We start from the raw sequence: 7,181 nt of genomic DNA on the forward strand, positions 1-7,181 counted from the left end.
GAAATGCACCACATGCACATGGATCATTCATGAATATAGCATGTGCTTGCAAGACCCGAAAAACCCTGGCAAAGAAATTTGCTATAACTACGGAGATAAGGAGCCAGGCATTATTATGTAAACGAAATATTTTGACGTTAGATCTTTTTCATGCAGTTGTTTCCAAGTGCTTAAATTCCATCTCAGTTAACTATAATGAAATGATATAAAAGAAAAGACTATAAGTTCGCTCCTTCGCTCGCACTCTCCCTCTTTTGTGTCCATACGCAGGCAATATCTATTGTATAAGTCGTTCTTTTCATCGTGCTATTCACATGATTAAAGACGCTGAACAAATTAAATCGTCACGTTAATGAATGAATCACTAGTTTTAGTCTATCGTCGAACTCCGTCCTCTATATTTAAGGACCCATGTTCGGCCGTTCCCAGAAAAGAATGAGGTGTTTTGGTACTTCTGCCTTATCGTCAACTGCAAACCTCGATCGTCCACATTTGCAGCGATTGGATCGATGTACATTTAAATATGAAAGGACACCAAACTCGAATTTAATCATATATTGATCGTTGCAACTGATTGTACCATTAAACGTGTGCTGCAAAACTCGAGGGTCAGTACATGTAACGATTGAAAACAACATAGATTTAAATATCTGAGGACATGGTACGGAACTTGAATTTCATTATGTAACAATCATGATGGGTGTGTTCGCTTCCTCTTGTACGTTGATCGATAGACATGTAACTGGAGAAGTTTCTTCAGAAATAAGAAAATTCTCGATGTCTGGACTAATGTTGTTAGAAAATCATCGCTAACTTAATGTCAGACCAAACTGTTACTTCACATCTATGTGATCAATGAAAAAAGGCGACGAGTGTTCCAGAGCAGGAGACCACATTGATGGAAACTAGAGTGTACGACCTAAAGATAGTAGCCATGGGATTAAATATTTCAAAAGGGTTTTGCAATGTAACAGTTTAATGAAAGAATGAACCAACTGTGTACATTTCCTGAAATGTAAGAGACCAAAGACTGGCACGTTGTGAGACCTTGGGTTCCGGGAGCGTCCATAGAATTTCAAATAGATTCCATATAGGATGGGTTTAACAACATTTCGCACTCGGTTTGTTTTACAACGTCCGCGTCTTGAAAATAAAGATAGTGTGTGATATAGTACAGCGAGGTTGTAGCATGCTTCCCAAGATAATAACAACGTTCCTAGCAATAAAAAGTGAGTTTAAAAATGTTTTGTAGTTAACTTTAGAACTTTTTTAGAATAATCTCAACATAATAAGAATCAATATGTAAAGGAAAAAATGAAATACACAACACGTGTAACACAAAATATAGAAAAACTTTGCGTGTTAAATTTGAAAACTTCCTACGCGAAATCTCTCTTTCCTTATCACGAACAACTTAACTTCAACGACTGTTTCTTTTTCCAAGAAATGTGATAAAATATAAATAAAAATTGAACTCTTCATTGATTACAACTTTGCAATATGGACCCTTTTTTGTTTAATTTGTTTTACTGTTTTAATGTCCTCCTCCACTTCTTGCCTCGCCAAATTAATAGTCCCAATTTATGCCAACGAAAGTTAACTTTACCCATTCCTCTTTTTTTTGTCTTCACAGTTGTTTAAGCAATAGCGATGACAATAGAAATTATAGTTTAAATAATATAAACCATTTCTTACAAACATACGAGAAAGCAATTTTTTTTCTTTGCACAGACCGTACGTACATATATCCACTATTTGCACCACGTCCCAATCATACCAATGCAAAATAAAGGGTAGAAAGCCTTCGTATTCTTGTCTCTTCCTTTGTGTTTCAAACGACCCCTTAAAAATGGGCTCATCTCCAACGCTTGCACTGTCTTTGCTAATTTTCTTTCTGTGTAACCTATAATAAATAGTGATAGAAGTCTATTAGTGACTATCATCGATAAAATCCAAAATTTTGCTATAACTTGTAAATATTTTAATTTATCTTGTTATTTTTAAAAATGCTCAAAATTGTATTATGAATTATACGGAAGAGAGAAATATAAATTTCAACAATGCAATATAAAGCTAAAAATAAAAGACCTGGTGGTGCACTTGAGACAACTAGACAATTTTTGTGATAGGTTTAATTTGTAGAACTTTTAAAATTATGAACGATCTACGCGGATTAGTTATGAACCCAAATTGAGGACAAAGGTAGTTTAAGAACAACGATATGATAGTTGAATTTTCCATGTTTATACAATTCAATCTCTCTCTCTACTAACTTATTTAAATCACATAATACATCCGATATTCATAGAAAATCTCATAAACTTGAACCATCCCTTCCATTGTTATTTCTTTTAGTCCAATTAATTGTTCATTTTTTTTTATGGCTTTCCAACATGATGTTGTTTTCTTCACATTCTTCTTCCTCATTGCCATGTCTTCTCCATCCAAAATCATAGCAACTACTAGAGGCATGCTTGATTTAGCACAACCTCCAACGACTCTGGAAGAATCTACCATTCGTAATTTTAGAGAATCTATTGCTGAAGTACCTGAATCATCGTCATCAATTTCCCTTCCTCCAACTTCTGACGAGTTTATTAGTTTTGATCCCAATGGAATGGGTGCAAGGGCACCATTGCCTGCATCATTGTTAGATTGCAAGCCCAAAGGACCAATTGCATGGTCTGCTCCCAATCCCAAACACAACATGTTGGAATCAACTATATGTGCAACCACACACTAAAAAGTATAACACATTATTCATTTATTATAATCTTTTATAATTTTTTTGTCCAATATGCTTGTAACATCTCAAGTGCAAGATTAATTCTTTTGGTATAAAGAAGCGTTAGTACATCTATCAACAAATCTTTTCGTATAGATAAATCTTTTCGTATAGATAAATCTTTTCGTATTAAATATCTATCCAAGCTATGGTGGGGTTGCGTATATCTTTTACTATCTTCTCATATTCAAAAGAACCTAATTTTCATTGTTCACGCGAGATTTCAAGAGAAATTTAAATTGTGGAATTTGAACTTTGTATTTGTATTAATTTCCATAGACTTGGTACAATTTTTAATACATGATCATTTTGATGCTTTCTCTTAAGAAAAATAAACATTAAACTTTAGACTTGTTCTTCTTGGATAATCGACATTTGAGCTTGATGATCTTCCTAGATAATCGTTATTTGGACTCGATGGTCTTCTTGGATAGTCCATTGATTTGATCTTTGGTAGAATCGATCTTCGAACTTAATATAATCTTTCTTGGATGATTGGTCTTTAGGCTTGAAGATTTTCATGGATAATTGACCTGAAACTTATTGATCTTCTTCAATGACCAGTCTTTAGGTTAGAGAACTAAACCAAACCAAATTGTAATACTCAAATTGTGAAATTGGCTAAAGTAATTTCTACCGACATGGACAACATATACGAAGGAAATAAAGTTAAGGCAATTTTCAATAATGAAAAATGTAATACCTATAAATAAAAGCCTAAAAGTTAAGTTATACATGAGGCCTTAGGTACCAAATATAGTGTTCTTCCTAAAAAAAGTATATCACATAAATGCCTAGAAGGAATTTAACACCACAAAATAACTTACCAACTCTCCAAGTCTGGAACTATATAATGGGCGTCACTAGAATCTTTGTTTTCTAGCATGTAATGCTTCTCTCTCTGTACGAGTAACTTCTTTAAGACTTATAGCACATATAATAATGACAGTTTCAGAAACACTAATTTGGCCTAATTTTAAAAACATTAATAAAAAGTAGAGGTAAAAAAAACGTGTATAGGCTTAAGTTTAAAAAACTTAAAGTCAAAAACCAAATAGATAACAAACCAAATAGAATTCACAACTATAACAAGGCCAAAACAATTGCTTAAATTGATGATTTATCAGAGCTTCCTATAAATCAAGATAATTTCATTAGCAACATAAAGAGTTTATTTCTTGCTCATAGTGAAAATGTTCATAACTTTTTTTAATCTTCAATTATTAGTAAATCAAGAGTAACCAAATTACAACAATTTAGTAATGAGTTAGATAATAAGCACTTGTGTTCAAGTTTATATATATAGGTTGTTTATGTTATAACTATCATGCAATTACTATACAACTCAATAGTAACCATAAACAAAAGATCAATAGAAAAACCAAAAGTACTCAAGTTCACTTGGGAAATGCATAGACAAACAAAAACACCCTACACATCATCAAAGTTTAAAATCTCACATTTCGTTTTTCATTCTCTTTTCTCAAAGCTTCAGCCCATAGCCATGAAATCTCGAAATCTCCTTGGCCTTGATTTCCTAATTCGAACGAACAAAAATCAATTAAAAATCAACCAAATGCTTCATTGAGGCATTTCATCAAACACATTGGAAGCTACCAAAATGCTTCATCACATAGCCCATCATAAAGAAAAAATGTAGATTCACATTAGAAAAATGATCGTAAAGAACAATATTAAATAGGATGGTAGACAAAACAAACACGTATCTCCTATAAAAGAAAAACTATGAGGGATGTTTTCCATAAAAAGAACCATCAATATATCAAATTGTGGGTAAAATGAAAGCATTTGAAGTTAATATACGGTACAAATACAAACAATAGAAATAATGAAACTTTGATAAAAATACCTTAATATTGTGGGTAAAATGTAAGCATTTGAAGAGAAATAAAAAGAAAATTGGAGTGAAAATGAAAACACTAGAAGTTGAATCTGAACGAAGAATGGAGACAGACCATGATGGGCTTGATCTCCAACGAGCTACCGCACAAGGTGGCTGAGATTCATCGGCAAGTTCAGCTGTGAAAGGGGTGTTGGGTGGTGGCATCGGCTAAAGGAGAAAAAGAAGGGGTTTTGGGCGTGTCGTTGACGAAAAGTCGCATCGTTTTCGGCGTGCGTGAGAGAGGAAGAGAGATGGTTAGCGGAAGGGAGAGAAAATCAAGAAGGAGGGGCGACGCGTGGATCTTCCACAAAGAAGAAGAAAAAAAGAAAAAGAAGAGAAGAAGAAGAAGAGGAGGAGAAGAAGAGAAGAAGAAGAAGAAGAGAAGAAGAAGAGGAGGAGGAGGTAGAGAAAGGGTTTTGGAGATATTTTATAAGTTTTATTTTAATAAATAAATTATCTAATGTTTTTATAATTAGGAAAAAATATGGTTTTAATAAATTACTTTTGATTTAAAATGAATTTTATTTTAATAAATTAGATAAATTATCTTTTGAATCTTTTATGACACCAAATAACGGTCGCGGAAAGTGAAATAAAAAAAATTCCATCTTTTTCCGCCAACAACACAAACTTTTAGCTTTTGTGACGGTTTTTTCCTCTCAATTTGGGATGTATGCAACTCTCATAGTAGGTAGTTTTTCTTGCAGTGTTGACCAGAAATTTACAAACATATAGCAAAATTTTCATGTTCTATCAATAGTAGACATTTTAGTCTCAATTTATGCCAAAGAAAGCTAACCTTACCCATTTTTTTTTCTTCACAGTTGTTTAAGCAATAGCGACGACAATAGAAATTATAGTTTAAATAATATAAACCATTGCTTACCAACATACGAGAAAAGAATTTCTTTTCTTTGCACAGACCCTACGTACATATATCCACTATTTGCACCACGTCCCAATCATACCAATACAAAATAAAGGGTAAAAGGCCTTCGTATTCTTGTCTCTTCCTTTGTGTTTCAAACGACCCCTTAAAAATGGGCTCATCTCCAACGCTTGCACTGTCTTTGCTAATTTTCTTTCTGTGTAACCTATGTGCAATTCAAGGATCGATCTTCATCCAACCAGTAACTACAGTCGTAATCTTCAACCAAATTGAATATGGCATACCTGTCACCGTTCATTGCAAATCCAAGAACGATGACCTAGGAGTCCATGTCCTTCCACTTGGACAAGGCTACTCGTTCAAGTTTAGACCCAACCTCGTGGGCACGACCCTGTTTTTCTGCAGCTTCACATGGACTGGACAACACTAAATCTACTGGTTCAATGTCTTCGACGACAAAAGGGATGCAGGGAAATGCACCACATGCACATGGATCATTCATGAATATAGCATGTGCTTGCAAGACCCGAAAAACCCTGGCAAAGAAATTTGCTATAACTACGGAGATAAGGAGCCAGGCATTATTATGTAAACGAAATATTTTGACGTTAGATCTTTTTCATGCAGTTGTTTCCAAGTGCTTAAATTCCATCTCAGTTAACTATAATGAAATGATATAAAAGAAAAGACTATAAGTTCGCTCCTTCGCTCGTACTCTCCCTCTTTTGTGTCCATACGCAGGCAATATCTATTGTATAAGTCGTTCTTTTCATCGTGCTATTCACATGATTAAAGACCCTGAACAAATTAAATCGTCACGTTAATGAATGAATCACTAGTTTTAGTCTATCGTCGAACTCCATCCTCTATATTTAAGGACCCATGTTCGGCCGTTCCCAGAAAAGAATGAGGTGTTTTGGTACTTCTGCCTTATCGTCAACTGCAAACCTCGATCGTCCACATTTGCAGCGATTGGATCGATGTACATTTAAATATGAAAGGACACCAAACTCGAATTTAATCATATATTGATCGTTGCAACTGATTGTACCATTAAACGTGTGCTGCAAAACTCGAGGGTCAGTACATGTAACGATTGAAAACAACATAGATTTAAATATCTGAGGACATGGTACGGAACTTGAATTTCATTATGTAACAATCATGATGGGTGTGTTCGCTTCCTCTTGTACGTTGATCGATAGACATGTAACTGGAGAAGTTTCTTCAGAAATAAGAAAATTCTCGATGCCTGGACTAATGTTGTTAGAAAATCATCGCTAACTTAATGTCAGACCAAACTGTTACTTCACATCTATGTGATCAATGAAAAAAGGCGACGAGTGTTCCAGAGCAGGAGACCACATTGATGGAAACTAGAGTGTACGACCTAAAGATAGTAGCCATGGGATTAAATATTTCAAAAGGGTTTTGCAATGTAACAGTTTAATGAAAGAATGAACCAACTGTGTACATTTCCTGAAATGTAAGAGACCAAAGACTGGCACGTTGTGAGACCTTGGGTTCCGGGAGCGTCCATAGAATTTCAAATAGATTCCATATAGGATGGGTTTAACAACATTTCGCACTCGGTTTGTTTTACA

At 34.4% G+C, this 7,181-nt stretch overlaps 1 long non-coding RNA gene across 1 annotated transcript; it reads right to left on the reverse strand.

Moving 5' to 3' along the window:
* Nucleotides 1-1,580: 1,580 nt before the first annotated feature.
* Nucleotides 1,581-4,239, reverse strand: LOC116403310. Its single transcript, XR_004215998.1, has 2 exons — nt 3,613-4,239; nt 1,581-1,903 (listed from the first exon to the last, which is right to left on the reverse strand). It is a non-coding gene; the product is annotated as an uncharacterized LOC116403310 (long non-coding RNA).
* Between the last annotated feature and the right edge of the window lie 2,942 nt (nt 4,240-7,181).

Source organism: Cucumis sativus, chromosome 4, assembly GCF_000004075.3.
Source record: "Cucumis sativus cultivar 9930 chromosome 4, Cucumber_9930_V3, whole genome shotgun sequence".
Lineage (NCBI taxonomy): Eukaryota > Viridiplantae > Streptophyta > Magnoliopsida > Cucurbitales > Cucurbitaceae > Cucumis > Cucumis sativus.